Genomic DNA, 12,138 nt, shown 5'->3' with positions numbered 1-12,138 from the left:
TCCCACTGTAGTTTGACAGTCTGTTCAATGCTGCTCTGCCTCTGCATCTACCCCTGTTCATCAGTCTATACTGGTCCCCATTATCTGTCCCAACCTCACTGGAGCCGTCTCGACCTCCACGGGGCCATTCTGACTTCACCGGGGCCGTTTCGGCCTCACCGGGGCCGTCCCAGCCTCACCGGAGCCGTCTCGACCTCACCGGGGCCATTTCAACCTCACCGGGGCCGTCCCTACCTCACCGGGGCCATCCTATTCCCTAGCTTTGAGTCTTCTATTGAATCCCCACGGCTGAAAATCAGCTTGAGGATCAATGATTGGGAAAATGAAACATTTTGGGGGGCTAGCAATCTGAATCTGAGCCAGTAACCTAATGTACATTCTTGATAGCCTATAATTAAGTCACTGCCCCTTTCTCCACAATCTGGTCTTGCAAGACCGATTTACCTAAGTACTGCTCCCATTTTACAGAGGCCATAAACCATGAACAATGCCCAGATGGGGTTATCAGTGCTGGCGCCAGGCCAGGCCTTTAGGTGTGGTCTCAGGGCTCCAATCCCAGCACATGGGGCTTTTTGCAAAGCCTGAGAAAGGTCTGGAAGTCCCATATTTGGGGGACACAGAAACCAAAGGGTATAAAGGGAGAGCTTCCTCCATATTGGTTTGCTCAGGATTTGGAGAGAAAAAGTCTCCCCTGAGTCCTGTACTAATACATGCGAAACATCTGAAAATAAATGGGTTTTTCCTGTGTCTCCGGTACTCCTGTGTATTTTTCAGTCACCTGGTAAATTCTATAACAGAATTATGTGTTACACTAAACTCAGAGAAATTAAAAATCCTCAAAGTTTTCAGGTCTGCCCTTTGGAAACAGTTTCAGAATTTTCAAATAAACAAAAAATCATTAGGAGTCAGATATAATAATAGTTCTATTTAAAGCCATGTTGTGGCCATAAAACAGTGAGTAATTTTCTTGCATAGCTCAAACTGATGAAAAAGCAACTTGATTGGGGAGATCAGCACAACCCAGCCCCATCCCACCGCCCTTGACTGACTGCCAAGGGGATGCAAAAGACAGACTCTGTTGCCTCAAGATGGGATAAACTCTGTGGTGTCATTTATGCTCCAGGGTGGGATAAACTCAGTTGAAACCACATTCTCACTTAAGTTTCTCCTCCTGTTTCCCTTGCACATCTTTTCCTAAAAGCATTCCCTCAATAATTCAATTTCTTGAGAATACTATCTCGGGCTCTATTTCTAGGGAACCCAACCCAATCAGCCTGTACAAAAAAAAAAGATGAATACTAATGACATCCTTTGAATGCCTGGATCTCACCAAGTTTTTTCTCATACTTTTTAGTTAGGTGAGCCAGTTTGCTTAAGCTATTTGGATTTGAGTTTCTGTCATTTGCATCTAAGAGTCCTGACATTTACCAGCATTCTATAAATGTTTGTTGACTAAGTATATTGAATTATAAATAGAGTGAAATGGAAATATAGGTGAGGATAAAACATGAGCTAGTTTGTTTAAGCTACTTGGATTGGGTTTCCGTCATTTGCATCTGAAAGAGTCCTGCCATTCAGCAGGCAGTCTATAAATATTTGTTGAATTATAAATAGAGTGAAATGGAAATAGAGATGAAGATGCAATGAATTCTGCCAAGGAGTGTTTTGAGAAGAAATGGTAATTTACATGTATCTAAGCCTGTAATATGAATAATAGATCAGCAATAAGGTGAGTAGTGGGGACATACTGGGTCTAAGGAGCCTTTGTAAAAGCTAAGGTTTGGCAATCTGAAAGTACCTGTTTTTTGAGAGAGAAAAAAAATGAGTTGTCCTACAACTCAAAGGGGTGAAAAAAAATGCTGATTTTGTTGAAGCAGCAAGTTTATAAGATTGTAGAGAAGGGAAGGCTGACTATTACGGGCGTGTATTACCAAGATTGTGGACTAATGCTGACAGGCGGGCTGGAAAAGAAGGTACAAAAAGTACAAACAACAATCTGACGCAATGACAAAGAGATGGCAGCCAGCATAATTGAGCTGTGGCTGTTAGTCATGGTCACATGCAATCAGGGTAAAGATCTGCTGAGACCCATGGATTCTGAGGTGTGTTCTTCACCCACATGGGAGCTCAATGTACACACATCAGTGTCCTTGGAGTCATTTTGTCCTGATCTTTTCACCTCAGGCAAGAGCTGGTCTGTACAAGGTAAAATTCACTTGTTTTGATTATGTTAAGTCATCATCCAAGTCATTAGTCATTTTCAGAAAGCAATATTATAGGTATGCAGTATTATTCATATTCATTGTTCATAATAACACCTGCTCCCACAATGTATAATATGAACCTACATATATCCAGAGGCTTTCATATGAATTACCACATTTAATCTTCACAATCATTGAACAAAGATCAAAGAAGTTAAAACTTTGCCAAAGTCACCAGACTTTAAACCATATTTTCTCTCTTCATGTTCATGCCTCATGGTGATCCCTATGGGCATTCAATAAATATTTGCTAAGATGAGCTGAAATAGGACCATTAGTTCTTTTTAATACGTTTATTTATTTATTTATTTACGAGAGAGAGAGAGAGAGAGAGAGAGAGAGAGAGAGAGAGACATTGATTTGTTGTTCCACTTATTCTTGCATTCAGTGGTTGATTTTTGTATGTGGCTGTCCAGGGATTGAACCTGCAACCTTGTCATATTGGACTGATGCTCTAACCAACTGAGCAACCCGGCCAGGGCTACACCACTAGTTCTTGACTTTTATTTGTCTGTGCTTCTCAGGATAATGACCTTACCCCAGCACACTGGGAGTCAGGCTTCCCTTGAGAGTAAGCCTTCTTTGTAGGCTGCTTTTCTTGCTGGAAGAACCTGACCCTCATCCTACATTCCTTTTGGACATCTAATAGGTATTTCAGACTTAACATGTCTAAAATGAAATTATTGATGATTTTTAAAATCCATATATTCTCTTGTCCTCTCCAACTCTTACCCATTTCAGCAAATGATGCCACCATTTGTTGCGGTCCAACCCCAGCAGGTCCAGGGGTCCCCAAAGGTGTGGACGGAGTCAGTGAAGAAGGAATGACACAGAGACAGCGTTCAGTTGATCAGCAGCCTAGCCAGGTTCTCTAGCCAGGATCACCAGCCAGGTTCTGTCTTTTATTGTCTTGGCGAAGTTCGGGTTAGGATCTGATGTTTATTGTCTTGTTACATCTGTATTTATACCAGTTGATTTTAATCCTGTCAATTTCTATTGCAAAGGTTAGGGCGTTTCTTATCTCCATTCCAGGGAGTAAAGATTATGTAGCTTAAGGGTGATTGTTCATAGTTAAAGTGATTAACTACCCGCCAGGCATTTAGTTAAGGGGTTTTATTCCCTCCCTAACTTCAGGGAAAAATCCCTACCTGGGAAAACAACCTTTCTCGGAGAGGTGACCTTCGTTAAAACACATAGTGCCAAGAAGGTGAGCAAACATATTGAGAACAGTATGCCATATACACCAGGTCCCTTGAAACATGCTGTGCAGATGTTTCTTCCCTGCAGCGACTGTGACAAGCAGCAAGGATGGACCGGCTTCCGGCAACCATTCAGTGAGTTATTAAAGCCAGAAACTTGAGTGTCAACCTGTTAATTTCACTTCCAAATTAGACCAAAATCTATTCAATCCTCTCTATTATCTCCACTAGTACCATCCTAGTCTAAGACACCCTTCTTTCAAAGCTGGAATAGCCTCCTAATTGTACTTCCTGATTCTAATTTTGTTGGCCCTTACACATAGCCCATTCTTCACACATCAGCCAGAGTGAGCTTTAAAAGTGTAAACCATATCACAACATTCTTTGATTTAAAATCTTTTAATGGCCTCTAATTGTACTTTGGATAAATCGGTTCTTAAAGAACCTACAGTGACCTTGAGATATACAGTGAAGGAATAAAATAGAGTCACTATAGTCAAGCTGTTAAGTTATTACAATCAAGTAAGTTGAGGCATGAGGAAACAATTCTATTTTTGTTTTAACTAGCCTAGAAACTTGCACTTTTAAATTTCCCAGTCCTGTGCCAATGCCTCCAGATAATTCTCCAATTATCTCCTGAAGGACTACATATCCAGAACACTTGACATCCACCTGACATACATTATCCCGAACACTGGATGTGACCAGACACCCTGGTGCCCATCCTTCAGACCACCTGGTATCCATCATCCAGACAGCCTGACATCTGTCTGAAAACTGCCCTGGACCAATCCTAGGACTAAGAATACAGGACTGATTCTTCTCAAGAATGCACTTTTTACTATAAAAACTTCACTTTTCTTTCTTCTTTGGAACACTTCTGGGTTTTTGCCTAGTTGTGTTTCTGGTTTACAAACCCAAAGACCCTTTAATAAATCTTTGACATTCATTTTTAACCAATGCCTCCAACTCTTTTTCTGTTTGTTTTAAGATTTTTAAATTGAATTTTAGAGAGAGAAGAAGGGAGGGGGAGAGAGAGAAACATCTATGTGAGAGCAAAACATCAATCGGCTGCCTCCTGCATGCCCCCTACTGGGGATCGAGTCTCCAGATTCTTCTTGAGTTGATTTTGCACCCTGCATATATTGCCTGGTTACCTCTCCAGTATCACTGTCCTCTCTGCTCTGTAATGATGTTTACTTTGAATTTATATTAGTTCACACAAACACTCCATCCATGCTTTTGTTCCGGCCCTCCGGTCCAGTTTAAGAACCCATTGTGGCCCTCGAGTCAAAAAGTTTGCCCACCCCTGTCAGAGTGTATCTAGTTTTTTCTTGCCTCAGGGACTTTCTATTGGACTTTCTTTGCTTGGAATGCTCTTGATTAGGGCTAGTTCTCCTCATTCTTCATGACTTAATAAAATTTTACTTCTTCAAAAAGGCTTTCTGAAAAACCCCTACCTACAGTAGTTGTCTTAATATTCTCAATTGTGGCAATTGTTCTTTTTTTTTCACAGCAACCTGAAATTGTTGTAATTATTTTATTTCTGAGATTCCTTGTTATGTTTTCTGTACAAGAAAGTGAACTTCATAAAGGCAAAGACATTGCCTAGTCTTGGTTATATCACTAATTCTTGGCACAAAGTAGGCCTTTAATAAATATTATTTAAATGAAGAAATAATTGAATGATATTTCACCTAATTGAAAAGGCTGTAAGGTGGCATTTATCCAGAATATACAAAGTACTCAGTAATAAGAAGACAAACAACTCAATAAAAGATAGGTTAAAAAGGTGAAAATGCCCAGCACATGTGGCCTAGTTGGTTGAGCATCGTCAGGTGCACCAGGAGATCGCTGGTTCAATTCCTGGTCAGGGCACTTGCCCAGGTTGCAGGCTCGATACCCAGTAGGGGCACGCAGGAGGCAACCAATCGATGTTTCTCTCTCACCGATGTTTCTCTCTCTCTCTCTCTTCCTCTCCCTTCCTCTCACTGAAATCAATAACAAAATATTAAAAATGTGAAGATATCTTATTTAGTTAATAAAGATATATAGAGGGCAAATAAATACAAAGAAAGATGCTCAACACCATTAGCGATTAGGGGAATGCAAATTAAACCCATATAGATACTTCTATACACCCACTAGAATTGCTAAAATGAAAAAGGGTGATAATACCAAGTGTTAAGTATGTGAAACAAATGAACTCTCTACTTTGCCAGTGGCAATGAGAAATGATACAGCCACTTTAGAAAATAATCATAGTTCCTCAAAAAATTAAACATGCACTTACTCTCTAACCCAGCAATCCTACTTCTAAGAATTTATCCAAGAGTGAGGAGGAAACTGGTGTCAGGCCATAAAAACTGTGAACAATGCACTGCCCTGGGGAAGGGGGGGTCGTTATCGCTGGCCCCAGGACAGATCATCAGATATGGCCTGGGGACCCCCAACACCTGGGGGCCTTCCTATAAGCCCACGGAAGGGGGTGGAACCATATCTGCAAGACAAAGACCCCAGAAGGTTAGAAAAAGTGAAGCCCTCTGAGTGTTTCTTCACTCTGATTTGGAAATTATTTCCAGAGCCCACTAGTGTTAATAAATGGGGTCCTTCCCTTTCTCTAGGAAGCATGCTTGGTATTTCTTTGCTCTTCTGCAACAAGAGAAATAAAAATATGTTCACTTGAAGACTTGTATATGTCTTCATAGTAGACTTAACAATAAAAGTAAAAAATAAAACAAAAACCTGGGAACAACATAAGTGTTCACCAACTGACAAATAGGTTAAAATTGTGAAAGATTCAAATATTGGCATATATTTGTTAGGGGCAAAAATAGAATATTGGGGATTAGCTATGGTTATGGGAAATATTAATGATGCTCTGTTAACCATGATTACCTTGTGTTGGTTAAAGAAAGGACATTCTAACCTGGCTGGGAGTGGTAAGTCCCTGAGGGCTGGGAGTCATCCTTGGACCTGGAGTCAACCTTGGAATGTGGTCCATTCTCATTCAAGAACTGCCTATTGTCATGGAAAGATTAACTACCTTGTTGCCCAAACAATGGAGTCTTGCCCCAGCCTGCATTGCCTACTTCCCCATTCCTGAAATCCTTACTTCACCATGTAATCTTTGTCCTACCCTATGTAAGCAGCTGGGGGGCTGCAGAGCAGATTTTTGTGAATGACCTGCTCTCCCATACTGCCTGCAATATTGGAATAAACGCTCACATATGATTAAACCCCGTCTCTGTTTAATTGGCACAAGTAGTGACAGGCAGCCCGGACCCATTGGTTGTCCAGTTTCATATTCAGCAATAAGTAATTTTTAAAAAATATATATTTTATTGATTTTTTACAGAGAGGAAGGGAGAGGTATAGAGAGTTAGAAACATCGATGAGAGAGAAACATCGATCAGATGCTTCCTATACCCCTCCTACTGGGGATGTGCCCACAACCAAGGTACATGCCCTTGACCGGAATCAAAGCTGGGACCTTTCAGTTTGTAGGCCGACACTCTATCCACTGAGCCAAACCGGTTAGGGCTGCAATAAGTAAATTTTGGTGAATTTAAAAACATTTGGTTAAGTGCAAGAAGCCAGACTTGATATTTTTGAAAAGGCAAAACTGTAGTGATGAAAATCAGATCTGTTTTCCAAGGGCCAGGGATAATGGAAGGAGACTGTCTACAAAGGAGCAGGAAGGAACTCTTCGTAGAGGTGGAAATGGAATATTCTCTATCATAATGATGGTGGTTAAAGGGCTGTACACATTTTCAGAATTCATCAAATTATATTAAGAATGGTGAATGGTATATACAAATAATATCTCATTAAAGCTGATTTTAAAAAAGAGCATCACCCAAAAGCCTCATTTAAGAGTGATAAAACTGAGATACAAAGGTGAGTGATTACACAAGTAGCAGAAATTACAAACAGTCTGTGACTCTTCACCGAGGGCTCTTTGCATTATAACTTGCACCTGATTTTCTAGAAAGAAAAACATCAAATGTACTTTCATTTATTTAGGTCTCCCCTCTCCACTATTTGCTGGATTTTCTTGCGATCATGGTAATTAAATGTTGGTATTCTCAGGTTTATCTTCTATTTAGCTCAACCTGGGCTCAAATCTCTTGATAAGAAACTATATATTGGACTCCCCAGTTTATAAATCCCTTCACTAAAAGGGGATTAATAATTCCCCGCGAGGTTTTTAACAGACTAAGAAAAGCTCAGATAGTGGTTTGATGGAAATGAAAGTGTTGTTTTCAGGCTTATGATTTATTTTGTGTGTTCTCTATTGCCTTGTTCCAAAAGAAAGCAAATTCTTTACTTGAGAACTCGCAAGTATTCATTCAGGTTAACATTTTTTTACAGATTTCGTTTGGAAAATGCAGGGGAGCCCCCTGGTGTAGCTTCTTGTTACTGCACTTGCGTGATACTGCCATCAAGCGGAGAGGAGAGTCGTAGAGGATGGGGAAACCAAATAAAAGGGCTATTATTTATTTCTTTTGACAGTAGGTTTATTTAAGCTGGGAACAGTGAAACAAGGAAGGGCCTAGGACAGAAGAAGCAACAGGAGAGAGCCTAGGCAGGGCTGCTTTGGCTCTCTGGAAAGTCAGAGAAAAGGGGTCCCTGGGAACAGGTTCAGGGGCTCAGCCCCTGGCAGCTGCCATTGTCCATTGCTCCCGTGATTGCAGGTCTGCTGGGGTCCCCTGAGTTTAGGAGATGCACACCTGTGGGAGAAGAAGAGGGGTAAGCGGAAGGCGCAGGGCTGCTCCAGGAGGGAGAGCGTGCTTAAAAGGGCTTGAAGTATCCATCTTACATAAAAACTGCTGTTTGAAATTTTAACCCTGATAGTATGGCTTCTGTCTTAAATAATAAGGAAAATAAGACTACTCCCATTCCAGAGAGGCCGTAAACTATGCCCCAGACAGAGTTGTCAGTGCTGGCACCCAGACAGTTGCCAGGCCTTGAGATACGGTCTCATGGCCCCTCCCCAGCACGCAGGCCTTCTTTCTCAGAAGGCCTGGAAGTCTCATTCCAAATTTGGGAGACAAAGGACTGGAAAAAGTATAAATAAAGAGAGTTTCCTCCATATTGGGGGCCCAGAATTTGAAAGACACATTTTTCTCTGGGCCTCCACAGAATTTAATAGTAAAATGTAACTCCTGTAGCTGGCACTGCAGTTCAGCCTCTGCTTCGGCAGGGTGCTGTAACTGTAGTCGCTGGCCAGCTTAATAAAGGCTCCTAAATTTTTATCTGAGTCCCTGGTGGTCGTCTCCCCGGGTCACGCCATTACAGGCTGACTTAACATCTTATACATCCAGGTGCTCCTGACCCTTTACGTTTGTCACCGTGGCCAGACTGGCTAATACAAACTATGTTAGAATTGGATGTAATTCAACAAGCGTTATTAAAAGTCTATTATTTTCCAGGCGTTAAACTGATTCATAAGAATGGATACTTGGAGACAGACCTAGAATCAGAAGTTAACTGTTACAGAAATGTATGACTTACAAGGCACTTTTATGCAAATTAAAAAATTTTTGAAAAATATTTTTTTATTAATTTAGTGGGTTTGATTTTCTAACCGCTCTACAAAGTAGGTATTAGTATTCTAACTTTATAGCTGAGAAAACTGGGGATCAGAAAAGCAGAGATCTGCCCTGACTGGTTTGGCTCAGTGGATAGAGCATCAGCCTGCGGACTGAAGGGTCCCAGGTTTGATTCCAGTCAAGGGCATGTACCTTGGTTGCGGGCACATCCCCAGTAGGGGGTGTGCAGGAGGCAACTGATCGATGTTTCTAACTCTCTAGCTCTCCCTTCCTCTCTGTGAAAAATCAATAAAATATATTTTTTAAAAAAGAAAGAAAGAAAAGCAGAGATCTGCCCAACATTACTTTTTTGGAAAGTACTTTATTTATTTATTTTTATTCTTATTTTTTTTAGTTTTTCTTTTATAAAGTACTTTAAAATTGAGTACTTTCTATTATTGACTATATTCTTGGCCAGGTTCTAGGAATATAAGGAGAAATAAGTTTACATACAAAGAACCTTATTGTTCATTGTATGTAAAATAATTATAACACAGAGACAATATTGGGAAATACTTCCTAAGAGCAATGGGTTGGCCCTAAAAAGTGAAAATAAATATGCAATGTAGGGAAGAGGTTACTAGGCAGGGAGAAAAATAAAACGCATCAGATGCAAAGATATGGGAGTACAGAAGACCCCTGCAATAAGAGAATGGTGAAAATTTCATTGACTAAACCATCAGGTACATGCTGAGAAGTCATGGGGTTGAGCCTGGGAAACAAAGCTGCAACCAGATTGTAAAAGGCCTCTAAAGGGTTTGGATTTTTAAAAATCTCTGTCGGTTGCCACTGCTTACACCGTCAGCAGAGTAATGTTTGGAGAAGATAACTCTGGAGCCAATGAGGAAGCTACACTAAAAGAGATGAGTTAGTTGGGGGCTGTTGTAGAAGTCAGACACTGACAACTAAGGTACAATGAGGATGAAGACAAAGAGGCAGCACTGAGAGACACCAGGAGTCAGACTTGTCAGAATTGGGTGATGAGTTGGAGTTGGAGATTTAAGGGAAAAAGAGGAGGAGGAGAAGTTTGAACTACTGGGTGGATTATCTATACAGACCACAGGGTTTGGGGCAGCCAGTAAATGATGGGTCCAGAATTCAATCCCAAGCCTTCTGACTTCAAACCTTCTGCTTATTACACTCTAACATACTGTGTTTTATAGGCTAGCAATGCCACTTATGGCAGAAAAATATTAATGAAAGTAATCTAAAATTCTTACAAAAACAATTTCGACAATATAGCTAAATTATTATATCATCACTAGTGGCCTGGTGCACAAATTCTTGCACATCATAAACCTAGATGATATAGCCTACTACACATGTAGGCTATACAGTATGGTCTGTTGCTCCTAGTCTATAAGTTTACAGCATGTTATGGTACTGAATAGCTTAGGCAATTGTAACAAAATGGTAAGTATTTGTGTATCAAACAGAAAAGGTATAGTAAAAATATGGTAGAAAAAGATAAAAAATGGTACACCTGTAAAGGGCACTTACTATGAATGGAGCTCACAGGACTAGGTGTTGCTCTGGATGAGTTGGTGAGAGAGTGGAAAATGATTGTGAAGGCCTAGGACATTACTGTACACTACTGTAGACATAAACACTGTACAATTAGGCTACACTAAATTTATAAAAAATATTTTTTTCAAAACTAAATTTACTTTAGCTTACTGTAACTAACATTTTTACTTTGTAAAAGTTTTAATTTTTTAAATGTTTCAACTCTTTTATAATAATACTTAGCTTAAAACAAACATATTGTATAGCTGTACAAACATATTTTTATCTTTAAGCTATAAGCTTTTTAATATTTTTAAATTTTTTTACCTTTAAAGCTTTTTTTTTGTAAAAAACTAAGATACACACACATTAGCCTAGGCCTACACCAAGGTCAGTATTATCAATATCACTGTTTTCCACCTCCACTGGAAGGTCTTCAGGGGTAATAACATGCATGGAGCTATCCTCCCCTATAATAACAATGCTTTTTTAAAGAATAACTTTTGAAGGACCTGCCTGAGGCTCTTTTTTGAGAAGGTGTCACTCTTTTCAGAAATATATCCATAGCAGTTTGCTTTTTTTTTCATCAAAGATTTGCTTATAAACAGACTAGAGGTCCAGTGCATGAAATTCGTGCACTGGGAGTGGGGGGTCCCTCAGCCCAGCCTGCACCCTCTCGCAGTCTGGGCCTCTTGCTCCTTACGCCCACCTGCTCACTGCTCCTTACCGCTCGGCTTGCTGATCCTTAGCACTGCCACGGAGGTGGGAGAGGATCATGCCACCACTGCTGCACTCGCCAGCAGTGAGCCTGGCTTCTGGCTGAGTGACACTCCCTATGTGGGAATGCACTGACCACCAGGGGGAAGCTCCTGCATTGACCGTCTGCCCCCTGGTGGTCAGTGCACATCATAGCAACTGATCATTGTGGTCATTTTGCGGTAACAGTCACTTAGGCTTTTATTATATAGACTAGAGGCCCGGTGCACAAAAATTTGTGCACTTGGGGGTAGGGGGGTCCCTCAGCCCAGCCTGTGCCCTCTCACAGTCTGGGACCCCTCAGGGGTGACCACTTGCTGGATTAGACCTGCTCCCCGGGGGATTGGGCCTACGCTGGCAATCAGACATCCCTCTGGCAGCCCGGCAGCCCTCGGGGGATGCCCACTTGCCAGCGGGGAGCAGACCTAAGCTGCAGTCGGACATCCTTAGCGCTGCTGAGGAGTCAGGAGAGGCTCCCACCACCACCGCTGTACTGGCAGCCATCAGCCTGGCTTGTGGCTGAGCAGAGCTCCCCGCTGTGAGAGCGACTGACCACCAGAGGGCAGCTCCTGCATTGAGTGTCTGCCCCCTGGTGGTCAGTGTGTGTCATAGTGACCAGTCATCCCCAGTCTTTCTGCTGTTAGAGTCAGTTTGCATATTACCCTTTTACTGTATAGGATAGAGGCCTGGTGCATGGGTGGGGGCCGGCTGGTTTGCCCTGAAGGGTGTCCCGGATCAGGGTGGGGGTCCCGCTTGGGTGCCTGACCAGCCTGGATGAGGGGCTGATGGCTGTTTTCAGGCTGGCCACACCCCTTTCAG

The sequence above is a fragment of the Myotis brandtii genome, unplaced genomic scaffold, assembly GCF_000412655.1.
Source record: "Myotis brandtii unplaced genomic scaffold, ASM41265v1 scaffold934, whole genome shotgun sequence".
NCBI classification, from domain to species: domain Eukaryota; kingdom Metazoa; phylum Chordata; class Mammalia; order Chiroptera; family Vespertilionidae; genus Myotis; species Myotis brandtii.
Note: the sequence above shows the minus strand (reverse complement) of the source record.